The sequence below is a fragment of the Odocoileus virginianus genome, chromosome 12 (genome assembly GCF_023699985.2).
Source record: "Odocoileus virginianus isolate 20LAN1187 ecotype Illinois chromosome 12, Ovbor_1.2, whole genome shotgun sequence".
Lineage (NCBI taxonomy): Eukaryota > Metazoa > Chordata > Mammalia > Artiodactyla > Cervidae > Odocoileus > Odocoileus virginianus.
This window is the reverse complement of record NC_069685.1, coordinates 63,358,992-63,386,059: the sequence shown is the minus strand read 5'-3', so window position 1 is coordinate 63,386,059 and position 27,068 is coordinate 63,358,992. Positions and strand designations below refer to the sequence as shown.

The following is a 27,068-nucleotide window of genomic DNA, read 5'->3' as shown; positions in this document are numbered from 1 at the left end:
GATCTAGTTGGTTTTCATAAAAAAATGTGTTATTTATATTAAACCTGTAATGGGTTTATACTTCCTTATAGTTAATAAATATTTAATTTTTTTCATAATTAAAATTTTTCATATAATAAATGGTGAAATGTAAAATACACACACACACAAATTTTACTGTTGCAGGTGTTAAGAGCACAAAGGGGTCCTGAGACCAAAAAGTGCTTTTTGAAATGATGTTTTGTGCTCTGTTTCTTGTACCCACGTGTCAATTCTGAAGATAAAGGTAATTGTTATAAACATTTTAAAGATGCATGATCCTGTCACTAATGATGTTGAGTCTGTTTCACCTTTATTCAAACTATTCGCTTTGATTTTGCTGTTGAGAAAGAAATCTCCTGATAATATTGGGAGGTTATATATAATTACCACTTTCCTCTATCACAACAATTCCTTTTCATCGAATGGAATTCATAAATTAGACATGACTTGGCTGAACTGATATAAATAGGTATGTGGTAAAACCCATTTTATATTCATTTCTGAATTTATTGTTAGGTCATTTGTAGATTTTTTTCTGGCTCAGTGATGCTCAGTTTTAATGGTGCAAAACTGTAGACTGTTTCACTGACCAGTTTATGTAGGTTGCAATCAAACTTGCCATTGAAATAATTCCTTAGCCTTGCAGTCCGAAAGCAATATAAATCAGGTTGTTAATTACTCCCCTTCCATCTTTCCTGTATTGTAGAGTGATTCTTGGGACCACAGCTTTAGGATGATGTATATCTGGGTAGTCATTAGCACTCAGCTTTTAGGAGCAATGAGTTCTCTGACCTGGACCATTTAATGACGTTTAATGAACATGCTAGGGCTTCCCCAGTGGTTCAGTGGGTAAAGAATCCACTTGCGGTGCAGGAGACACAGGAGATGTGGGTTCGATCCCTGGGTGGGTAAGATCCCCTGGAGGAGGGTGTGGCAGCCCACTCCCGGATTCTTGTCTGAAGAATCCCATGGACAGAGGAGCCTGCTGGACTGCATAGGGTCGCAAAAGGTACATGGCTGAGGCGACCGAGCATGCAGGCACTCAGTGTGCTAGAACTGACTACAGCGAGTCTCTTGCCTGTGTCTGAGGGTATTTAGTATTTTCTCCAAACCTGAGGTTTCACCGCATAAGTTATCCTTAAAAATAACGTTTGCTGTTATTAACATCTTTAGTAGACCTCAGGATCAGTAGCAACTGTGGTGTTGCTGGTCCTTAGTGGAAGCTGCTAATATCCTTTCTTCCTCAGTGACTGCTTCTTGCCTTGTTTTTGTTGTTTTCACTTTGTAAACAAGGCCATGTAAGGCATATAAATTCAGCTCAGTAGGATTACACATAGCAAAGATGATAGAAACACAGTCTATTCCTTACTGTACCCCACTTCACAACCACAACCCATGTGTCTCACTCCAAACACCTGTGACTCAAGGAAAGTTAAACTGGTGAGTGAGTTGTATGCAGATGCTCTGTCCAAGCTCACCTCCTCTGCTGAGGCTTTTCTGACTTTCTCTCCACTTCATCCCTGCTCAGTAAACCTAGTTCAGCCTGACTGATCACTCCCTCCTTCATGCGCGGGCCATGTGGACTTCTTTCCCATCAGCTGTGATAATCACTGGGCTTGTTACGTTCCAGGTCTCTGGACCGTGCACTCGGCTCTCCAGTGACCCCTTCCCTCTGCAGACGTCGAGGGCCTCTCTGTCTTAACTGCTGTGCAGGTGGTAAGGATGCAGTAGTGATGCAGGCATGTGGTCCTCAGCCCACAGGGTCTGCTGCATAGTGAGCACTAAACAGAAAATGTCTATTGAATAGTGTGATGCTTTTCATTCACCATCTTTCCTGGTATTTAAGTTTTTAGCCAGTTAAATTTTAGTGAGCCTGTACTCTGCAAATCTGGTTTTTTCTCTCTGATTTCCAGGTACTTGTATATAAGAGTAAGGAAAGTTAATAAAAAACACGCCTCTTGCTTGCACTAGGCCTAACAAATCTTTTCCCATACTTGTTTTATTTGACTCTTACAGTATGCCTATAAGTAGAGAAGATGGTTTTATTCCCATTTTGCACACCATCACTAGGACCCTAGACTTCTGATCCAGCCTCCAACATCCCTCTGCTCACAAATGCATCCTCACACACACAGATGTACACGCTTTAAGATCACTTCAGAGATTTGTCACCTTGAGATGGCCTTGCTTTTATTTCCTTAAGAGATAAACTCCATAGTGAGGCCACTGTTGTGGGGAAGAAAATTAACTGCCAAATTAGGAAACAAGAAACAAAGAGGGCAGGGAAGGCACTATTTTTCACAGTAAACCCCAATTACTGGGATCCATCACTGGAAACGCTACCTTCCTGTGCAGTGTGGGAAATGGTAGCACAGTGGTGGTCCTCAGGAGTGAGCGAGGTGCTGGGCTGCAGGGTTAGAAGGTACCACGTGGACCGTCTGGTCCCATCTCCTTTTCTGTAGCTAAGCAGACAGCAGCACAGCGATGTCTCTCAGCCAGCTAGTGGTAGCCAATCTCTAGATCCCTTAGTGTGAAAATAAGAAACTATGAGAGCCATGATCTCTTGGTGCGTGCTAAGTCTGTTTAACAAGGCTGTGTGTCTGAGAAAAGTTAAAGGTTTGAGTCAGTGGCTACAAAGCATGTAATTTTCCTTGGCAGGTCCTAGATGATTCTAATGAGCAATTGCTCTTCTGAATGATTGGCGATTGACCCTCTGGTATGTAGAGGGTAAGTATCTTTAGTCTCAAATCCGAGCACATAATTTTCTGACAGACCTTTTCTCAGAGGCTGAAACTGGTTTCAGGTCTATCAAGTCTTCAAGTCAGTTCCAGGTATTGACTACAGCCTTTTTGCATCTTTGAAGTGTGTGTGTGTTTTAGTGGTTAAAATATCATAGTTTAGAAGGCCATGGATTGTTGTAACTAGAATTCATAGGGTATTAGTTTATGTAGAAAAAGACAAGTTACCTTTGTATAAGTGTGAGTTATAGCCATGCCTGGGGGACATCATGAAGGTCCTATGTGGGTGTGTGGCTGTTTTTATTCCCAGATTTTCAGAGTCTTTGAACTTCATTGTTTTCTGGCTATGGCACAAAAGTATTAGAAACTGTTCTGATTAAGTTAGAGCTAAGACTTGGACCTAGTTCTTCTGATTCCTCTAGTGTGATGCCCTTTTCACTAGCCCACCCTGGCAATTTTGGCATTTCTCCCATTTCTTTGTTTTAGTCACATTACTGTGTGGATGAAGAACCAAATGTAGTATGGAGTTTTGTGGCCAGGGCTGGTGAAGGAAAATACTATTCCCCAGTGGCTTAGAGGTAAATAATCTGCCTGCAATGCAGTAGACCTGGTTTTGATTCCTGGGTTGGGAAGATACCCTGGAGAAGGAAATGGCAACCAACTCCAGTATTCTTGCCTGGAGAATCCCATGGACAGAGGAGCCTGGTAGGCTACAGTCCATGGGGTCGCAAGAGTCAGACAAGACTTAGCAACTAGACTACCACCATAGAAAAGCACCTTTAGGCTTGGCTAATGCTAAGTTACATTGTCTTTAGTTACTAAGAAGTTGGAATTCCTGGATATCAGTGAGTGCTTCTTGGGAAGTCCATGTGTCCTTCGTTTATTTAAGCACCTTGCAACACTTTAGGCAGATTACAGAATGGAGGGAAGAGATTCCTTTCCACATCTGTCTGATTCAGAAGATGGCATTTTGTCCTTTTCAGTGTACCATGCAGCCAAGGATAGTGTTTTGGGGTCACTGTTTTTGTGTTCCTCTAATGGAATGCTACAGTGATTTTTAGGGTAAATTAACCCAAAGTGATTATACTGTGTCACAGCATTAAAGAATTATTTATTGAAGGCACATTTACCATGCCCTTACAGCTGCTCAGCCTCCACAAAATCAAGTGGCATCCTCTTCAAAGGGCTTAGTTACTTGTTAGTTACTTGCACTCAGAATTTTCCCCTTAAGGGTACTGTATTTAACTGGTAGATAACTTCCAGTAATAGATAATCCCAACCCAGACAGTCTAAACATTTACATTTGGAGTAGAGTCCCATGTTTACTTTCCTAACAACATTTTATATTAATCCAGTGTTGAAATGTTAAAGCGAATTAATCCTTTTCTTTGTTCTTCATGTTTTATTGCCTTTGCCCCTCCCCCTCCTCTGCCCAGAGTAGAGACTTTTCCTCATTATCTGTAACAATGAGAGTCAGTTGCGCTTAAATTATCTTTGAGTGGCTGTTTCTTGGGATAGTGCTGAGTAAAGTACTAATGAGTACGGTAACTGGAATGTAGTGTGTCTCCCAGGGTAAATAGAGATGTGTCAGTTTTCTTGTTTCTGGCGTTCAGTGACTTTTCAAACCCCTGGTGAGAGGACCCATGTCCTTTGTTTATGAAGCCCTAGTGCTATTTAAGGCAAAATGCAACTCTTAGGTCTTAAATGATTTAACAGAGAAAGTACTAATCAGCTCATCTACTACAAGGGATGTGTTAACTAAATTTGTGCTTCAGCAGAGTCGGTTAAATTTTCCTTTGTGGCCTAATGTCTGAGCAGTATGATAGACTAGGTTCTCTTCACTAGTTCAGACGCCTAACTGCTGCTTGGGCTAGCACAAATATTGTATTTAGCGTCTGATGGTATTCATGTTGAAAGATGATTAGAAAACGGACATACTTTGTTACTTCTCCAAAGAATTAAACAACAAAAGATCTGGAGTTGCTGTATGGCCATAACTTGAGTCACAGCCTTGAGTGAGCCAGAATTTAATGCAAAGAAATCCAAGGGGTTAGGTTTCTCCTGTCTTCTGTAAATGTGTGTTTATTTGTCTTCATTTACCTATCTGTGATGATGGGCCTTTGTATTTTATTTAGCAATTACTGCAGAGTATCTCATAGCTGACCCAATGCATAATTAGAAAAATTGGGAGATTTTGCAAGCTGGCTTTCAAGGGACATAGGTAGGATTTGAAGTGTTTTGCTTCAGATCCTTGTAATGTTCCCTCTTTTTTTGACATCTCATGGCTAGTTAGAGATTTGTGCAGACAGTCTATAGTAACCCTCTTCTACTCTTCAGATACTTAACCTTAGCATAAATCAGTGTGTTGTGGGATGGGGGGTGGAGGTGGAAATAAATCAATACTATTTCATGAAAATCAATGTGCTACTTCTTCCAAGGGGTTATTTCTGTTTAAGCCTGATCTCTAATGGTGAAATAAATGATTTTGTGGCTTGTTAAAGGAATTCATGCATGAGGAAAGGAAGAGGATTTGGGCTTATGTGGGCTTCTTCCCTGATAGAGGAAATCATACTTTTATTTTAGTTCTCAAGTGTTTTATTTGAATATATTTATCCCATCAAATGTTTTATTCTGTTGTTCATTTAACGTCTTCATCACTGAAGATTCTCGTTTAATTGATACCCACCAAATAGGTGAATCACTCACTTGTCTGATATTTTCCTATGTTAATTTCAGTTACCTCAGTTCCTAGGAAACCACTAGATGGAAGTGTCATTTTATTAAAAATTTAATGTCACCTTGACCTTGGAGTGGGGGGCAACTGAGCAGAATTACCGTCAGGTATAAATTCTAGTCCGGGCTTCAAGATGCACAGGATCTTTTCTGGTCTTGTCACATATATTAATTACTGTGCTCTGTCACCTTGAACAGAGGTTCTGAGAAAAAAATAAGTCTTTGAAATTTGAGGACATTTATAAGGGAGGAGTATCCAGATCTTCTGTGTAAAAATAGATGAGGTTGAATATAGTCATTTCTTTCTCTCTCTCTCTGTGCAATTCTAGCATTAAAATAAAAGAGCATCCTTTCATCCTCACTGTATTTGTACAAAAGGTGTAAGCCCTTTTTATTCCCTGTTTCAGTCTAAGAAGGAGCAAAGAAACATGAAAGCATTATAGGTGATATTTCACAAGGACCCTTATGATGGAGATAAGGCTGATAGTGAGTTGGTGGTATTCTCTCCAATAAGATCATATTTTACTGGAACACATATTAGTTTTTGGCCTATTGTCTGAAATCCAAGAGAATAAATAATATACAATTTTATGAGAAGGGTGGGGGAAATGCAAGTAATAAAGTAATGTTTACTGCTACTGGGAGTCATCATTTAGACACTTAATTTTCTTTGAATAAGAGTGAAGATACATAGCAGTGTTTTTCTAGTGTTCCCTATAGTGTCTAGCATTTATGAGTGTTTAATAAATTTTTATCATAATTAATATCCTGAATGGATTGGGATTTTCTCCAGGGGATGGAAGGACCAGAGGCTTAGGAATCTTGGGAAAGATTAAGTGTTTTTTATGAGTTACTGTTCAGCTGTGTCTGAGGGCATCCTGACTGACTTATTCGTTGTGTTCCTTGCCTCAAGCCCCTTTGCGTGTGGCGGGGTAGCTGCATTGCAGAGCCACAAGATTCAGCCTGGTGTTTATTATGTTGGACATTCACAGTAGGAAGAACATGGGCTTCAGAGCTAGACAGACCTGGATCTCAGTGACGGTTCTGCTGCAGTCTGCGAAATGGGTTCAGCTCCACTTCTCTTGCGGGATTGATATGAGGGTAGAATTAATGCAGGTCAGGGCCAGGCATGGCAGAGACTCTTGATTCCTAGCTGTTACTAATAACTTTAGGCAGAGATTGAGTCCATGTTGCCATCAGGATCAGCAGGTTGGTCGGCACCTGGTGGTGGTGACGGTTGGCATGTGGGCTGGTGTCCCATCGTCACAGTGTGCCAGGTCCTTATAGTTACTGAGTTCCAGTCCGTGCCTTCTTAGTCAGCTCTCTTGACTCCTGCGAGAGGAGTGGGTAGGAGTCTTTCCCTGGGAAGCTTGTGGTTTAATTAGGGCAGCGTAGGGCTAACTACGTGTTGAGCTTTGTGCAACAAGTGCAGGCTCTGGATTCAGAAGAGTGAGGGGGTGGGGGACAGAGAGAGTTCCCCTTTGGGGCAGGGGGCAGTCAGGATGGATTTTATGAAGGAGTTGGTAGTTGGGAGGAATCTTGAAGAATGGGTGCAGTTTTGACCAGCAGAGGTAGGTATGACAATCGGATTGAGGAATTAAAAATAAGACAATGAATAAACACATTTTTCTTTTTTTAAATGGAGCAGTAACATAATCAGCTTTTGAAGCCATAATATCAATCTTGTGACAAGTGAAGCTGAGATGATATAAATAGCAGTGCTTCTGCTGATGTCAGTCCTGAGCCCATGTTTAGCATCTTTATTGAAAACAGAGATGAATGTTCATTAAATTTATGGGTAACACAGAATTGTAGTGGGATGAATTTGTCCATGGGAGACATAAAAGGTCTGGGGCTGGCGGACAGGAGTAGGCTTTAAAAGACTTCTGCAAGCTGTATTCCTGATCTCAATCATATAGAATGGCGTTCAGTAGAGAGCAAAGAATGCGGAGTTTAATTCTGCCATTAAAGTAAACAAGCCAAGCCCAGCCAGATGGAGGCTACATAAAAACTCACGGAGACTTGACCTGGAAATTCTCACACCTCCTGTTACCAAGCACAGTCAGACACGGGACCTCAGGGCCATTCAAGGCTTTGGATTTCCGAAGATAGATGGAACTTTTACAGGTTACAATCAAAACAGCTCCTGTTTATTGAGGGTATACTATTTTACTGTGGCAAATAATGGTTAACATTTATTGAACATTTGCTTGGTGCCAGGCTTAAAGATGGGTATTATCTTAGACCTCCCTGTAGCCTTGGAAGGGGAGCTCTTGTCTCCCTTTCACAAACCAGGCACCTGGAGTACGGGAAGGTTCAGTAACTCGCCTGAGAGCCTGCGTGAAAAAGCTGCAGTGCCTCCCTGGTTCTACCAGAGCCCATACTTCCTCACTTTACCATGCTGTCTCCTGCCAGAAAATACAGATAATGCAAATACATGTAGACGATGAAGTCTATGCAATGATATGCCTCATATGTTACCATTTCTATAACATTTGAAAACATGCAAAATGCTAACACCTGTTATGGATTCCTAATACATAGTAATAGTATCAAGTATGCATAGAGTGGTGAACTTCAGACTCAGGATAGTGGTTACTCTAGAAAGGGAGGAAGAGGTAAACTGCATTTGTAATATTTATTTTCCATAAAAAAGAGAAGAAAAACCCAAGGCAAATACAGGAAACTGTTAAGATTTGTTAAAGTTGAATCACAGGCACTCAACATATTAATACTTTTCTCTGTTTGAAAATTTCAAACAATTAAAAACAGAAGGAAAACTGGCCCTGAATTATGACACAGAAAGCTTTGGTGACACTTATAGTGGAAGGAGGGAAGAACTAGACAATGCAGGCACCTTGGAAGTCCCTCTAGGACAGCTGTAAACCTCTGTGGTCCTCTGATGACCAAGGTCTCTGCTAGTTTGACATCTTTATAAATCTAAGATAGAGAATGATGATGCCAAGAAAATCCTTCTTCAAATAGCCTTGTTTCTCTTGTTTTTAAACTATTGAATATAAGCAGGATTTTGAAGTTTCTGAATCTATTCAGATGCAGTGTGGTATTTGAAAAGAGCTGGGGTTCCTTGGGGTTTCCCAGGTGGTGCTGTGGTAAAGAATCTGCCTGCCAGTGCAGGAGACTGGAGTTCAATCCCTGGGTCGGGAAGATTTCCCTGGAGTAGGTAATAGCAACCCACTCCAGTATTTTTGCCTGGGAAATTCTATGGACAGAGAAGCCTAGTGGGGTTCCATGAAGTCAGACTGACTTAGATCTGAATCCTAGTCCTGCCACTTGATAACCATGAGACTGAGGGCAAGTTATGAAACCTCTCTGAGCCTCTGCCTCCTCTGTGAAGTGAGGAAACCACTACTTCATAGGATTGTCATGGGCTAGAGAGGATATGTGTAAAGAGTTGAGCACGTAATAGGCACTGAGTAGGTTATCTCATTTGGTCTCTGAAGTCTATACAAATACTTTCTTGTTGTTGTTCAGTCACTAAGTTGTGACCGACTCTTTGCGACCCCATGGACTGTAGCACGCCAGGCTCCTGTGTCCTTCACTATCTCCCAGAGTTTGTTCAGATTCATGTCCATTGAGTTGGTGATGCTATTTAACCATCTTATCCTCTGGTGCCTTCTTTCTCCTTTTGCTTTCAATCTTTCCTATCATCAGGGTTACCCCCCCCCCCCCCGCCACCCCCCAGTGAGTTGGGGCCAAAGTGGCCAAAGTATTGGAGCTTGAGCTTCAGCATCAGTCCTTCCAATGAATATTCAAAGGTGATTTCCTTTAGGATTGACTGGTTGGATCTCCTTGCAGTCCGAGGGATTCTCAGGAGTCTTCTCCAGTGCCACAATTCAAAAGCAACAATTTTTTGGTACTCAGACTTCTTTATGGTCCAACTCTTACATCCATACATGATTACTGAAAAGACCATAGCTTTGACTATATGGGCCTTTGTTGGCAAAGTGATATCTCTGCTTTTTAAAACAATATTTAGATATGTTATGGAGAAGGCAATGGCAACCCACTCCAGTATTCTTGCCTGGAAAATCTCATGGATGGAGGAGCCTGTAGGCTGCAGTCCATGGGGCCACGAAGAGTTGGACATGACTGAGCGACTTCACTTTCACTTTTCACTTTCATTCATTGGAGAAGGAAATGGCAACCCACTCCAGTATTCTTTCCTGGAGAATCCCAGGGACGGTGGAGCCTGGTGGGCTGCCGTCTATGGGGGTCGCAGAGAGTTGGACACGACTGAAGCGGCGCAGCAGCAGCAGCAGATATGTTATAGCTCTCCTTCAAGGAAGAAGCGTCTTTTAATTTCATGGCTACAGTCACTGGTGGCAGTGATTTTGGAGCCTAAGGAAATAAAATTTGTCACTGTTTCTATTTTTTCCCCTTCTATTTGCCATGAAGTGTTGGGACCAGATGCCATGATCTTAGTTCTTTGAATGATGAGTTTTAAGCCAGTGTTTTCACTCTCATTGAGAGGCTTTCTTCCATTAGAGTGATATCATCTGCATATTTCAAGTTGTTGCTATTTCTCCTGGCAATCATGATTCCAACTTGTAATTCATCCAGCCTGACATTTCACATGATGTAGTCTGCATATAACGAGCTTCCCAGAAGCTCAGTGGTAAAGAATCTGCCTACCAATGCAGGAGACCCAGGTTTGATCTATGGGTCAGGAAAATCCCCTGGAGGAGGAAATGGCAACCCATTCCAGTATTCTTGCCAGGAAGATCCCATGGATAGAGGAGCCTGGCGGGCTATAGTCCATCGGGTCACAAAGAGCTGGACATGAGTGAGTGACTGAGCACACTGCATATGAGTTAAATAAGCAGGGTGACAGTATACACCTTGTTGTATTCCTTTCCCAATTTTGAACCAGTTGTTCCATGTCTGGTTCTAACTGTTGCTTCTTGACGCACGTACAGGTTTCTCAGGAGTCAGTAAGATGGTACTCCCATTTCTTTCAGAATTTTCCTCAGTGTGTTGTGATCCACACAATCAAAAGCTGTGGTGTAGTCAGTGAAGTGGACGTTTTTCTGAAACTCCTTTGCTTTCTCCATGAGTCAATGAATTTTGGTAATATGATCTCTGGTTCCTCTGCCTCTTCAAAACTTAGCTTGCACATCCGGAAGTTTTCTGTTCATGTAATGCAGAAACCTACCTTGAAGGATTTTGAGCATAACCTTGGTAGCATGTGAAATGAGCACAATTGTATTGTAGTTTGAACATTCTTTGGCATTACCCTTCTTTGGGATTGAAATGGAAGCTGACCTTTTCTAGTTCTGTGGCCACTGCTGAGTTTTCCAGATTTGCTGACGTATTGAGTGCAGCACTCATATCCAACCAATTTGGTGTTTCCAGTATTTCTCGTGTCTGCTCACTTCTCTCTAATTCCAAGGCCGTCAGCCCTGTTCTGGGCACATTCATCTCTCATCTGGACTTGATGAACAGCCACTTAACTGACAACCCTGTGTCCATGCCAGCTTCCCTCCAAGCTCTTTGCTTTCTTACAGACCCAGGTCAGACCACAGCCCTGCCTTGCTCCTTTCAATCTGTTGGGTTTTCCTGGCTGTCCCTGCTGTCCTCACATCTTTCTCACTGTTCTTGGCCACAGTGCATGACTCACCCAATCTGAATTTTTTTCAGTAACTTGAAAGTTTCATTTTCGTGCTTTGTTTTGCCTCTTGTTTTTTGTCCTCCCTCTGCAACTTGCTCCACCTCACCTTTTTAATTCTCACACATCTTTCAGACTTTTTTTCTCCCCCTTTAAAAATTGAGGTATAATTGACGTATAACAATTATGTGAGTTTTGGTGTACAATAGGATTTGATATTTGTGTACAATATGAATGATCCTCATAGTAAGTCTAGTTGAGATCTGTCATCAATACATAGAAAAATATTTTTCTTGTGATGCAAACTTTTAAGATCACTCTTAGCAAACTTTCAAATGTACAATACAGTATTAACTAATAGTTACTGTGTTGTATTCATTACATCCCCATGACTTAACTCATATTATAACCGGAAATTTGTGCCTTTTGAACCCCCTTCACTTTTGTTGTCCCTGTCCCTGCACCTGCCCAGGCTTCTGACAACTACCAGTCTGTTCTCTGTATCTGTGAACTTGGTTTTGTTGTTTTGGTTTTAGATTCCATGTGTAAATGAGCTCATGTAATATTTGCCTTTCTGTGTCTGACTTATTTTGCTTAGCATAATGCCCTGAAAAATCCATCCATGTTGTTTCAGATGGCAAGAATATATATATATATATATATATATATATATATATATGAATATTTGTGTCTGTCTTCTTTACCCAGTCATCCATTGATGGACAGTTAGGTTGCTTCCATATCTTGGCTGTGTGCTGCAGTGAACATGGGGGTGCATGTATCTTTTCGAGTTAGTGTTCTAATTTTCTTCATATAAATACTCAGAATTGCTGGATCATATGGTAGTTCTATTTTTAATTTTTTGAGATATCTCTATGCTGTTTTCTGTAGTGACTGCACCAAATTACATTTCCACCAACAACGCACCAGGTTTCTCTTTTCTCCACATCCTCGACGATGCTTGTTTCTGGTCATTTTGATAAAAACCATTCAGCAGGTGTGGGTAATGTCTCACTGCAGCTTGAATTGTGTTTCCCTGGCGGTTAGTGTTGCACATCTTTTCACATACGTGTTGGCTCAGGCTTCATTTTAAATCTGTTTCTCTGGGAGGCCTCCAGTAATCTCCAGCCGAGGTTGAGTTCTGCTGTTTGACCTCATCTACACTTCTCCAGCCTTCATCAAACCCTGTGTTGTGATTTCTTCTGTAAAGTCTGTGCTCTACAGTAGCCCCACACTCTTCATGAAAGAAAAGGTTGTCATGGCCTTTGTTATATCCCCAGATGCAGATAATAGGTGCCCAAAAATATTGCTTTGAATGTTTGAATGAATTGATTTTGAGATTGATCAAGTGCTGCTCCTATACTTTACTTACCATGTGCTCTTGGTTAAATGGCCTGTCTGACCCTCAGTTTTCCAACCTTTGAAGCAAGATAACAGCTTCCAACCCTAGAGTGTTTTGAGTTGCAAGTAAGCCAGTCTGTGTCAACTGCCTGGCACATAGCAGATGCCGAGTGAATACCAATTTTTTTCTTCATGAATAGTTAAGGGAGAAGATAAGAGATTTTCCAGGCAATATAATAGTGCTTTCTAAAAATAAAAACAACCAAAAATTATTTGCATAGTAACACAAAATATGACTTTCCACTTGTAAATCAAGTAGAGCAAGTCTCTGAGACTCTGCTACCAGCTGCTCATCTTAGCAGAGTTTGTGTTCTTCCTGCTGCTAGACCCTCTCCAGCCTTAACCAGTGGCTGTCTGTATTGCTCCTTAATTGCTACTTGGAGATGGCATGTCTGAGACTGCACCACACCCATTTGTTTGTTCTCCTTTCTGGGCCCTGGCTGTCTTCCTCTGGTTCCTAAGCTCTCAGAGGGGCTGTGTTCCTTATCTTGCAATTCTAAACCGAGTTCTAAACCGTTCTTCCCCAACCCTGGTGTCCAATCTTTAGGACTAGGTTTTTGAACTGCTTTGTAAAGAAGAGCCAGATACCAACACTATCTCTGACCTCATTTGGTTCTAATTTATCCTTTGGAACCATTCTTTTCAATTCAGAGTTAATAAGACTAGGATTTTCAAAAAGCAAAACTTTTTTGAATTGTAAATTAGTGCATGCTGCTGTAACAAATTTAGAAAGCAGTGATCAAAAAGGCAAACAAAAATGACACGTCACCTCATTTCCCAGGTGAAATCTTTTTAGTCTTTGTTCTTTTCTTCAAAAATAAGGTTACTTTTATTAAAAAATTTAAATCAGTATTTAAGATAAATGATACAAAAATTGTCATCCAGTTTTATGACTCTAAGATAATTACTGTTAATATGTTTGTATATTTTATTTCTGAAATTAAAAAATAAAAGTACATGAATATACACAGACTCTCATGGTAGATGTTAACAATATTACAGGTAAAGTGAATGTACCTTTTATTCGCCCCCCACCATCCTCCTAAAGTAACACTCTTGTCCATTTGGTGTTTGCTCTTCCTAAAGGGTGGAGTGGGAAAGAGTTGTCACGCATCTAGGGGGTAGAATCCGGATGCAGCTCAACCTCCTACAATGCACAGGAAAGCCTCCTCCCGCTCCGATCCCCACAAGAAGGAATTATCCAGCTCAAAATATCAACCTGCAGTTTAAAATTCTTGGTCTTGTGTCTAGAAGAAAAATTCCTGTGTCAAAGAACATTTTTAGGGTTTTCGGTTTGTTCTGTCAGGTTGTTTTTCAGAGTGGCTTCACCAGTGTTCCTACCAACAGTGCCCTAAAGTGCCCCCTCACTCCATTTCACCAACATGAAGAGTTTTTTTAAATTAAGTTTTTACTCTTTGAACGTTGAAGCTGAATCTTTTCTTTTGTGTTCCTTTACTAACTAATGAAAATGAATTTTTCATTTTTTTATATTGTATTGATAAATTATATCTTTTTTCATCCCTTATTTGTGACAGATACATTTTCAGGATTTTTTTTTTGCCATTTAATTTATTTTATGATGTTTTTGATGTAAATTTAAATTGTTTATACAGTCAAATCTTTTGATATTATTATTTTGGGTTTCTGTTGTTTTTAGGCTTAAGCCTTCCCATTCAGAGATTAATCACCTATATCATCTTTAATTTTTTTGTTTTTTATTTATGTTTAACCTTTTACTCTATCTGATATTTATTTTTGAAAGAACTATATATATCTTAAACTAATTGTTCCATCTCCATTTATGTAATAATCCTTTGTTCTCATAATCCATTGTTCTCATAAGTCAGGATTTTTATTTTTATTTTTTTTTAAGCCAGGATTTTTAAAGAAGCTTCTACCATACTTTGAAAAAGCAAACTTACATTTAAATACTTCTTATGATTAAAAATTTAACACAAATATGGGCCATGGCCTGGAAGCAGGAAATGAGTTGGTTGTTTAGAGAACAACAAATATGCCAGGAGGTCTGGGTTGTAAGGAGGGTGATAATAGTAAAAAAGAAGGTTGGAACCACTGTTGTGAAAAATCGTTACTTGCCAAGCCTAGGGGTTGGATTAGTATGCACTGGGAACTCATCAAAGGTTTTTAAGCAAAGGGATGGCATAATCAGAGCTATGCTTTAGCAGAAATTAATGGAGTGGATGGAGGGGGTAGAGGCTGCAAGACCTGTTAGAGGCTGTTAAAGCAACACAGGTGAGAGAGAAAGAGGCCCAGAGTGGGGAAGACCTGACCAAAGAACAGGGTCTCAGGAGGCAGTTGCCCATAGGAGCCAGGCAGTACTGCAAAAGAATGCAGAGTTCGATGTGGGCAGTGGTGGGGTCTGTGGAGAACTTGAAAATGCAGATTTGCAGTATCTGATGGAGACAGACACTATTCAGTTAGGTGATTTTTCCTGTGTGAGAGAAACTATGGGTTGGTATTGTCAGATCTGGGTTTTTCCCCCTAGGGAAATTGAAAACCTAGATTTTTATGTGAGATTTCCTAATTAAAACAAAAAAAACACTGTGTGAACCAAATAAAGCATGTTTGCTAGCCACCATGTGCTATGTTTGACATGCTTACCTCAGTAGGATTTGCCCATTATTGGATCTAGGGAAGAAGGAGATTTAGAGGAATCAAGATAACTGTAGAGAAGGTGATATGGTCCAGTGGTACATGAGGCTGCAGCACCCTATAGCACAGCTCATTCTTAAGCTGGAATGATTAGGCTTGAATCCTCAGTTCAGTTCAGTTGCTCAGTCATATGTTTGACTCTTTGAGACCCCATGGACTGCAGCACACCAGGCTTCCCTGTCCATCCCCAACTCCAAGTTTACTCAAACTCATGTCCGTTGAGTCAGTGATGCCATCCAACCATCTCATCCTCTGTCGTCCCCTTCTCCCACCTTCAATCATTGCCAGCATCAGGATCTTTTCAAATGAGTCAACTCATCGCATCAGGTGGCCAAAGTATTGGGAGTTTCAACTTCAACATCAGTCCTTCCAATGAATATTCAGGACTGATTTCCTTTAGGATGGACTGGTTGATCTCCTTGCAGTCCAAGGGAGACTCTCAAGAGTCTTCTCCAGCACCACAGTTCAAAAGCATCAATTCTTCAGTGCTCAACTTTCTTTATAGTCCAACTCTCACATCCATACATGACTACTGGAAAAACCAAAGCTTTGACTAGACAGACCTTTGTTGTCAAAGTAATGTCTCTGCTTTTTAATATGCTCTCTAGGTTGGTCATAACTTTTCTTCCAAGGAGCAAGCACTTGAATCCAAGCTAGGATCCACGGGCTTGAATCCTAGCAGTTACTAATTAGATATCCTTGGACAATTCACTTTATCTCTCATCTGTGAAATGAGGATGATACTAGTATCTATCTCATAGGATTGTTCTGAAGGTTAAATGTGTTAACACATGTAAAATGTTTAGCCCAGTGCTGACACACAGTACTCAGATAGCAAGTGATAATTATTATTTTAGTAGTTATTAGAATGAACCCCACAGTTAAGAGACTAGGTTATGGGGACAGCTGGCTTGGGTTTGACTCCTTTGACACTTCCCAGCTGTGTGACCATGGTTGCATTAACTTCCCCTCTCCATGCCTCACAGTAAAATGTCGGAGCAGCAAAACCTTCCTAATCCTGTCACTTGAAAAGGGCCAGCATGGTGGTCTAGTAGTACTAGGATTGTTGAATCCTCTTGCAGCTACTTAGGCATCTTAATGAGAATAGCAATGCTTACTGCTCCACCCAGTTAATTAACTGATTATAATGACACTCCTTTTTTTTTTCCTTTAAAAATTCTTTTTGCCTTGACTCTTCATCAGCAAGACTGTAGTTAAGGATATAGATTGAGTTTATATCAGAAATTATACTCCCATCTCTCCATTCCTTTAAATTGGCCTCATCTTGATCCCTACTGCTGTTGCTCTGGTTCAGGCCCTATAACTTCTTCCAGACTTTGTCACTCAACTCTTAACCTATCCTCCTTACCTCCAGTGCTACCCCTGTCACAATCCATTCTTCACATTGTCCCAGTGATCTTTCTGTATTGTAAAATCAGAATTAATTACTACTATAGTTTTTGTTGTTGCTTTGCTTTTCTATATACCAGTCACTACCATAAGGCTTTTCAACTGAACGAGAAAACTCCTTTCTAGAGTTCCAAACGTATCAAATAATCTATACGTTTTCTTTTTTTCTGGAGAAATTCTTCTTGAAGGCCTTTCTGTACTGCTCCAAACTTAACTCATTGTTCTATAGGCCCCTGACAGCTGCCCTCCCCTGTGACTCTTGAGAATTCCCTTTGCCTTTTTCCTGTCTTGTAGCCTTTTTTTCTTAGATTGCCTCTTTTTCTGGGAGATGGGCGTGGTTTATACTTATATGTTACTAGAGCACACCCTCAGAAAAGTTGGATGATAGGTAAAGTTTTTGAGACTTTAAACATCTTAACATTCTTTAATTTTGCGTTCAACCTTCACTGATAGTTTGTCTAGGAATAAAATTCTATATTGAAATGATATTCTCCCAGAATTTTGACAGTACTCAATGTCTTTTAGCTTTCAGTTGCTGTTGAGAAGCCCAGTGTTATTCTGATTCTTAATTACTAGCAGATTTTTTCCTCTGGAATATTTTGGAATCTTTTCTTTATCCTTGTTTATAGTGGACTTTTCCCCCCCTTCTTTTTCATTGTCTGGGTCTATAGTGTAAAATTTCTGGGGAAGTTTCTTTGAAAAACTTTTGACAGTTTATTCCTATAATTTTTCCTTGTCTCCACAGCTGGAGCTTTGTTAGTCAGATGTTAGGCTTCTTGGGTTCTTCCTCTAATTGGATTATCTGTCCTTCACCCTCTTTTCTCTTTCTTTGTTATTGTTTCAGATCCTACTTCTTGTGATGTAATATTCTTCTTCAGTTTATTTTACTTAATAAGATTTTTTTGTGCTGTCATTTGAAATTTTAAAGGCTTCTCTCTGAATGTTTCTTTGTGTGGCACCTTGTATTCATGGCTGCAGTACGTTATTTTTTGTCCTAGCAGACTTTTTTTTGAAAGTTTTTTTTCATCCTCTCTTTGCATCTCTTCCCTATTAAGTTCTTTTGTTTGTTTGTTTCAGTCGCTTCTTCATGTCAGAGATTTCCTCAGGTCTCTGATCATCTTTGGCCAACTCTCATGTTAGGAGTGAGGCACTAGAACTGATGAGAGCCTGTATCTGGTTGGGTGGGTCTTATGCACGAGAGATTTCAATGCAGGTTAAAAAGACAGAGAACTTTTTTTTCAGTTTGGGGAATATTCTCATATTAATATGTACACATCTTTTCTTTGGACCAGTTTCCCCAGAAACTTCCAGTCTGCTGCCAGAAGATATCCATGCAGCTGCCAGCTTAGTAGGACCCGAGCAGAGCAGAGGGACTTATAATGGGAAGAGGGGTGTGGGGTGAGGAGAGTCATTCAGAATGCAGATTTTTACTGAGCTTCTTGGTTTTTTTTTTTTCAGTATAGCATTTCATTTCTATCATCTCTAAGCATCTATAGAAAGTAGGCTTCCATCTTTGCCAGATTTGGGGAGCAGATCTAGGCTCTCATTGCTTCTTACATTGTTTATATCTCATATATGTTTATATCAACATAAGTTTATATATCTTATATATCAGTGTAAGTTTATATGCCCTTCTCTGTTTGAACCCTGCATCCCTTCCCCTGACCTTCGGAAGCCCTCATGCCTCATCTCCTGTTTCTTTCCAGTGTTCTGCAGCTGGACTTGGCACTCCTCCTTGCAAGCAGTTTAGTTTTTGTTTCCCTGTCCTACAAAATCAGTTACCATCCATCCGTCTGCTTTCCCTCTTCCAAGATTTGGTGGATATCTCTCATCTGCTGGTGTCTTTCTCAGTATTCTAATTTTCTTGGGCTTACAGCTCTTTAAGAAGCCTTTCCCTGTTGTTTTTCTGAGTCATCTGACAGAAGCTGAGAAGCTTGGGGTTTCCATGTGTTCCAGTCACCCAGGGTTCTGTCACCTCCACTTGTCCTGCTCTGTCTCCCAAGCTGCAAGGACTTTGCAGCAGATGCCTCGTCTCATTTGTCTTTATCTACCCAGGGCCTGGGACATAGTAGGCTCTCGAATGTTTGTTGAATGAATAAGTAAATAAATTTTAATACAATTTTAATTTTAATAAACAAATTTGTTAGTTTTGCAAAACACTCATTTTCTTGAAGTGTCCGTAAGTAAAGTGCTTCCAGTGCCATTCTAGATTCTGCCATTGTGATGAGGCCAGTCTCCTTTGAATGCAGCTGGTATTCACAGTATGCTCGAGTTACTTAGAATTCCCAGTGGACATTGTTAATGCGGAGGATTTTATTAAGTATCCAATGATGAATATATCTCCCAGACTCTTATTGCCAACCCCGTGAAGCACATCCTTGATGCCCCCAGCTGACTTAATCACCACATTGCTCTCAAGTACCCAGCACATGTTTAATGCACTGCTCTGGTTTTGCCTCTGATGGCACCCATGAGAAGTGTGAGAACCACTATTTATCTTGTTAGAGAGAAGATGTTGGAAGAAACATCCCAGGGGGCAGTGTAGCTCACTTGGGCACATCTGGATGCTGCTGCAGAAGACTGGCAGATCCTTGACTGCAGCCTGGAGTGGTTGTGGATAGTGGCCTCTGCCTTTTATCACTGGTGCGGCAGGTTTAATTTTGTTCCACTAAAAATTACGTTAAAAAAAAATCTGATCTCTGTCTTTTTGACAGCTCATTGAATGCAAATCAAGGCTTTGTGTTTCTTTTAAATTAAATTCAAGTTGTCCCACTCTCACATTTATGCAAAACTATTTTTGGTAGATGAATGTTTTAGTACTGGCATTTTCTCACTTCTTTCTGTTCTTAATTTTGCGTTTCTTACATCAAACAAGAGGTAAGTCTTTGCCCTTACTCTGATGGAATGCCCCTGTCTCTTCAGCATTTCTGTCTAGTTTTCTTAGATTCTGGGCACTAACTACGCACAGAATAAAGTCACTACCAACGGAGTAACTGTAGAACTTGGGAAGTGAAACTTTACTTATCCTCCTATTTTCTCCCTCATTTCCTCCGTTTTTCTTCTTCTTCTGAACTACAAAAAATTAGGTACAATAAGTTTTAGGTGCAATCAGGTATGATGCAACATGTGCTTTATTGTGGGGAAAATGTGCTGCTACTTCCTTGGGCAGAAGCCAGAGCAGGGAAAGGCTGTGTTCCACCCCCATCTGGAAGGGGGCATGGACAGAAGTGTCATCACTCACCACTTCATCTCCTCCCTCCCACTGCTTTTTCTCTTTAACAGTGACTGAATCATCACCTCCCCTTTCACTGTTCACTACGAGCAAGGTAAACCAATCCATTCCTAATCCCAGATTTTTTCAAAATAAAGCTTCTGAGGTTTCCATAAAACTACACAACTTACAGCAGTCTATATTTAATGCCATAATACTTTGAATGGAACCTTCTGGAAATAGACCCTGCCATTCAAAAAGTTGGGCTAACTCTTGTTTCCTGTTGAGCTCCCATCACACATGCATTACTAAGGCACATTTGGACAGTCCTGCCTGAACTCACATCCCAGTACCGCTGTTGAAAACCATTTCTGTCACTAGATGGAATAAGCTTAAACCTGACCCATAACACATCTCTTGAATGTCTGTAATTACAGGCAGTTGGGAGCAGCTTTCTGGGATTTTTCAGGCATGCCAGACACGTTAACCAGTCCTAGACTTGAAACATTCCTAAACTTTTCACATTGTATCTCAGCATTTAAATATCATCCCGAGGATAATATTAATCAAATAAAACACATCTCTTTTGAACCTCAAAGGTAGGTTGGCAAACTTGAAGACATCCAGAAGTAGTTTTTATATCTAAGGGTTAGAGAGTAAAACATTATTTTACTCAGAAAACAAGGTAGGTTAATTATTGCAGATTTCTTTCTTGCGTCCTAGTAAAATTCTGAGCCTGTATCTAGTTTGTGATACAACTCGACAATAGTTATTTTTTGCTAAGCTATTTTAAGCACCTGATTGTGAGCAGCAATAGTAAGTAGGCCCTTTCAGAGCAAGTGCTTGTTCTGTTTTCCTCATTTTCTGTCTGGGATTTCTCTAGGTGGAAGTCCCGTATGAATCAAATACTCAGATATGCAGTCAGGTGGACCTAGGTTTAAACTCCAGTCTTAATCATTTATTAGCTATTTTGACTTCAGACCAGTTGCTTAATGTCTTTTTATTCATCTGCAAAGTAAAAGTAAAAATTCCTTACCTCTGAGAGGTCTGGTGTGGATTTGGGACAATGTAAATAAGACACCTGATATATCATTTATCAACTCTAAAATGCACACTTATTTTCTTATTTTAGTGTCTCTCAAATCCGGATGTTTTAAAATAATTAAAAAAAATTATTGAGGTATAGTTAATTTACATTGTTGCGTTACTTTGTTATATAGCAAAGTGACTCACATATATCCATATAAATAGAATCTTTTTCATATTTTTCCATTGTGGTTTATCACAGGATATTGAATATAGTTCCTTGGGCTATACAGTATGTATGTGTTAGTCACTTAGTCATGTCCGACTCTTTGCAACCCCATGGGCTGTAGCCCATCAGGCTCCTCTGTCCATGGAATTTTCCAGGCAAGAATGCTGGAGTGAGTTGCCATTCCCTTCTCCAGGGGATCTTCCTGACCCAGGGATTGAACCCGGGTCTCCTGCATTGCTGGCAGATACTTTACCATCTGAGCCACCAGGAAAGCTATGCAGTAGGACTTTGTTGTTTATTCATCCTATATATAATAATAGTGATTTGCACCTGCTAATCCCAAATCCCAGTCTTTCCCCCACCCCACCGCCTCGGCAACCACAGTGTTTTCTGTGTATCGGTGAGTCCGTTTCTGTTTCACAGATGTGTTCATTTGTGTCCTATCCACGTATAAGTGGATAGTGTGTGGTGTTTGTCTTTCTCTTTCTTAGTTTGCTTAGTACAATAATCTCTTGGATGATTTCCCCCCCCCCCCCTTGGCTCATGTTTTCTTTCCTTGATACACTGAATATGTTTTTCTTTCTTGTTTCTTTTTTTTTTTTTTAATAAAAATTGTTTTTAATAAGCTTGACAAATTTTATTTCCTTTCCCTCTTTAGTGACCTAGTCTAGTTTCTGATATATAAGACCATGGTCCTTTTGTTCATCTTACGGGGATTTTTATTGACTTCTCTCCTAGCTCAGTTGGTAAAGAATCTGACTGCAATTCAGGAGACCCGGCTTGGATTCCTGGGTTGGGAAGATCCTCTGGAGAAGGAAATGGCAGCCCACTCCAATATTCTTGCCTGGAGAATCCCATGGACAGAGGAGCCTGGCGGGCTATAGTCCATGGGATTGCAAGAGTTGGACACGACTTAGCGACCAAAACCATGGGAATTTAGTTTTCCTTAACTTAAGGAGAAAAGGTGTCTACTATAGCTCTTGCAACCTCACAATACTAGAGCTCTCTGTTCTGTTGTTTTTTTTGAAATTTCAATATATGTGTATTTCATATATATATTTATATGTTTTTATTATATATACACCATACATACATATATAGTATCACCTCATGCTTTTTGAGATCTGTCTCTATTTTCTTCTCTTTCTTACCTGAATTTCCCATTTCCTATGCTCTTACCTGACTTTCTCATTTCCTATGCAGTTTTTACATCTACAGTGGCATTAAAATTAATATGCAGACAGAGGAAACAGTTTCAGGTGCAATATTCATGCCAAATGTTATTTGAGAAACTTGTTTTTTATGTTTTGTTTTCTTTTTCCACAAGAAAGTTACAAGAATAGTGAAGTAAGGTTCAGAGCACAAGCAGGCAGAAACACAGCACATTGGAGTTATCTGTCAATGCCCAGGGAGTAATACAGATGCCTGGAATACAAACATGATTTTTTTAAAAAAATTATTTACTTTTCGTTGGAGGATAATTGTTTTATAATATTTTGTTGGTTTCTGCCATACGTCAACGTGAATCAGCCGTACATCAACATGACTCAGCCATACACAGGTATACGTGTGTCTCCTCCTTCCTCAGTCTCCCTCCCACCACATCCCACCTCTCTAGGTTGTCACAGAGTGCTGGGTGTGAGCTCCCTGCATCATACAGCAAATTCGCACTATCTATTTTACATATGGTAATGTGTATGTTTCAGTGCTACTCTCTCCTTTCCCGACTATGTCCACAAGTCTGTTCTCTACAACTGCATCTCCATTACTGCCCTGCAAATAGGTTCATCAGTACCATCTTTCTAGATTCCATATATATGCATTAATATATATTTGTTTTTCTCTTTCTGACATACTTCACTCTGTATAATAGGCTCTAAGTTCATGTACCTCATTGGAACTGATTCAAATGCACTCCTTTTTGTGGCTGAGTAATATTCCATGTACCACATATATGTATATGGTATATATGTACCTAAACTTCTTTATCCATTCATCAGTTGATGGACATCTAGGTTGCTTCCATGTAGGATGATTTTATAATCAATAAGAAAGCATGCTCTCACTTTTTAATTGTAATATTTTGATCCCTTTATTTGTGATACATATTATAAAGTACTTTGTAAATTGGTGGCAACTTTGAAGAAATGTGGTATGCCTGGTTCTCAATGGATAGTAGTCATACTTATTATATGGTATATTTTTTCTAAAGAAGATTTTCATGGTTCCCAGATTAAATTTCCTAGACTTTATTTGGGGGGATACCATTATAATCTTTCTCAGGAAAAATAGTACTATAATAAAAATAAGAATGGCTCCTGTATAATCATTTCATGTCACATGTGAACAATGTAAAAGGGAGAAGATTTCATCAGACTTAGAAAGAATGACTAAATGAGCAGCAGGTAGAACAAGGACAGATATGGGGAGCATGAGTTCTGGGCATATAGACACCAAAGTGCAACTGAGAAACCCCTGTGTGTCTATGGATCCCCTGTTGGAGCTGTAGACAAGTTTTAGTGTGTTTGAATTGTGCTTAAACAAAACTAGAGCTGAGGTATTGGTACTGCACATTGATTTTGGTATTCTTACTTTAGAGGATGGGATTTTCTTCTTCTGTGCAGACTGAAATTTGGATTGTTCTTCAACTGTTTGCTGATTGCCTGCTATGTGCCAGGTGTTACACTGGACTCTGAAGTTTCAGAAATGAGGACAACTCTTGGCTTCAAGAAAGCCTAGTCTGACCTTTCACATGCTGTGTTCCTCATCCTTTCACCCATATATACTATATCTTATTGCTTTAAATAGAAATTATATGAATCACATCTTTTTGTTTTAGAATATATTTCCTTTGACACCTTAGTACATTTTCTGATATTCACTTTTATCCAAAGGAAGCATACCACTGAAAACAAATTTAATAACTAACAAGATGAAGAATTTGGCCACATTTGTAATTAGAAATTTTATCTATCAATGTAACCTATATTTAATGTCAGTTTGGGTATTTTTATAATAAATTAACATTTTAAAAAGTAGTTTAGGATCTTAATTAAAATTTTAGTTTTCTTCAGTGAACTTCAGTTCAGTTTAGTCACTCAGTCGTGTCCCGATTCTTTGCAACCCCATGGACTGCAGCACGCCAGGTTTCCCTGTCCATCACCAACTCCCAGAGTTTATTCAAACTCATGTCCATTGAGTTGGTGATGCCATTCAACCATCTCATCCTCTGTCGTCCCCTTCTCCTCCTGCCCTCATCTTTCCCAGCCTCAGGGCCTTTTCAAATGAGTCAGCTCTTCTCATCAGGTGACCAAAGTATTGGAGTTTCAGCTTCAACATCAGTCCTTCCAATGAACACTCAGGACTGATCTCGTTTAGAATGGACTGGTTGGATCTCCTTGCAGTCCAAGGGACTCTCAAGAGTCTTCTCCAACACCACAGTTCAAAAGCATCAATTCTTTGACGCTCAGCTTTCTTCACAGTCCAACTCTCACATCCATATATGACCACTGGAAAAATCATAGCCTTGACTAGATGGATCTTTGTTGGCAAAGTAATGTCTCTGCTTTTTAATATGCTATCTAGGTTGGTCATAACTTTCCTTCCAAGGAGTAAGCGTCTTTTAATTTCATGGCTGCAGTCACCATCTGCAGTGATTTTGGAGCCCAAAAAATTAAAGTCTGACACTGTTTCCACTGTCTCCCCATCTATTTCCCATGAAGTGATGGGACCGGATGCCATGATCTTAGTTTTCTGAATGTTGAGCTTTAAGCCAACTTTTTCACTCTCCTCTTTCACTTTCATCAAGAGGCTTTTTAGTTCCTCTTCACTTTCTGCCATAAGGATGTTGTCATCTGCATATCTGAGGTTATTGATATTTCTCCCGGCAATCTTGATTCCAGCTTATGGTTCTTCCAGCCCAGAGTTTCTTATGATGTACTCTGCATATAAGTTAAATAAGCAGGGTGACAATATACAGGCTTGACGTACTCCTTTTCCTATTTGGAACCAGTCTGTTGTTCCATGTCCAGTTCTAACTGTTGCTTCCTGACTGCATACAGGTTTCTCAAGAGGCAGGTCATGTGGTCTGGTGTTCCCATCTCTTTCAGAATTTTCCACAGTTTATTGTGATCCACACAGTCAAAGGCTTTGGCATAGTCAATAAAGCAGAAATAGATGTTTTTCTGGAACTCTCTTGCTTTTTCGATGATCCAGCAGATGTTGGCAGTTTGATCTCTGGTTCCTCTGCCTGTGAGCTTACTGCATTCCATTTTTAGATCTTGTGTGATGTCCTGATTCTCTGGATATCCCCAGAAAGGAATGTTTATGTGCTTGTATACCCAAATAATTTCTGTGCCAAAGGAATAGTGACACAGGGAATGTCAAATGCCACAGAAGGGAAGTGACATTTTCAGGTTTTAAATTTCATATAATGGGAAAGAGAAAGAGAGGCACTAATTTAGTACATTTAAAATTTGAATAAATATACAAAACAGATTAAGTGAATATATGACTTTAAGATTACTTAATTTACTTGATTTTATTGATGTTGAGCGTCTGTAATAAACTTTAGCAGTAATTGAATACTTGTGATGTGCTGGGTGCAGCTCGAAGTTCTTTAAGTGTATCCTTGTAACAATCCCATGAGATAGATATCATTACCCCCACTTTGTAGATAAGGAGACAAGGACAGAGACAAGGCCAGCAGAGATAGAATTTCAATTCAGACAGTTCTAATCGCTGTATTCCCCTGCATTGCTGAGTGTATTATTATTTAGGAGACAGAATCTGTAGTTGTTAGAAAAATTGCTAAAAGTTTGAAGTTTTAAAGTTTGCCACTGAATTTGTCACTAAATAGCTGGCTTAGACTTTAGAGAGGAGTATTACGTATTTAAAATATATTACAAACCTCATCTCTTAACATTCTCATATAACTTTAAAGGTAATATTTATTATTTAAAATAAAATGGTCAGTGCTCGCTTCGGCAGCACATATACTAAAATTGGAACGATACAGAGAAGATTAGCATGGCCCCTGCACAAGGATGACACACAAATTTGTGAAGCGTTCCATATTTTTCTCAAGTGCACATGGAACCTTCTCCAGAATAGATCACATCCTGGGCCATAAATCTAGTCTTGGTAAATTCAAAAAAATTGAAATCATTCCAGTCATCTTTTCTGACCACAGTGTGGTAAGATTAGATCTCAATTACAGGAAAAAAATTGTTAAAAATTCAAACATATGGAGGCTAAATAACACGCTTCTGAATAACCAACAAATCATAGAAGAAATCAAAAATGAAATCAAATTATGCATAGAAATGAATGAAAATGAAAACACAACAATCCAAAACCTATGGGACACTGTAAAAGCAGTGCTAAGGGGAAGGTTCATAGCGTTACAGGCTTACCTCAAGAAACAAGAAAAAAGTCAAATAAATAACCTAACTCTACACCTAAAGCAACTAGACAAGGAAGAAATGAAGAACCCCAGGGTTAGTAGAAGGAAAGAAATCTTAAAAATTAGGGCAGAAATAAATGCAAAAGAAACTAAAGAGACCATAGCAAAAATCAACAAAGCTAAAAGCTGGTTTTTTGAAAAAATAAACAAAATTGACAAACCTTTAGCAAGACTTGTTAAGAAACAAAGGGAGAAGAACCAAATTAACAATATTAGAAATGAAAATGGAGAGATCACAGCAGACAACACTGAAATACAAAGGATCATAAGAGACTACTACCAGCAGCTCTATGCCAATAAAATGGACAACTTGGAAGAAATGGACAAATTCTTAGAAAAGTATATCTTTCCAAAACTGAACCAGGAAGAAATAGAATATCTTAACAAACCCATCACAAGCAAAGAAATCGAAACTGTAATCAGAAATCTTCCAGCAAACAAAAGCCCAGGACCAAACGGCTTCACAGCTGAATTCTACCAAAAATTTAGAGAAGAGCTAACACCTATCTTACTCAAACTCTTCCAGAAAATTGCAA

At 39.6% G+C, this 27,068-nt stretch overlaps 1 protein-coding gene and 1 non-coding gene across 5 annotated transcripts in view; both read left to right on the top strand.

The window, feature by feature from the left end:
• Positions 1–27,068, top strand: part of TTC28 (tetratricopeptide repeat domain 28) — a 563,147-nt gene that overhangs the window by 363,714 nt on the left and 172,365 nt on the right. Inside the window, exon 1 of one of the 4 annotated variants that reach the window (XM_070475506.1) lies at positions 1,653–1,737. The exons of the other annotated variants lie outside the window; for them this stretch is intronic. The gene's annotated coding sequence lies outside the window, so the exon portion shown is untranslated. Of the gene's footprint in view, positions 1–1,652; positions 1,738–27,068 lie in introns of those variants that run through there. 4 annotated transcript variants of the gene reach the window in all.
• LOC139037930 (U6 spliceosomal RNA) lies at positions 26,042–26,148 on the top strand. Its single transcript, XR_011490868.1, has one exon. It is a non-coding gene; the product is annotated as a U6 spliceosomal RNA (small nuclear RNA).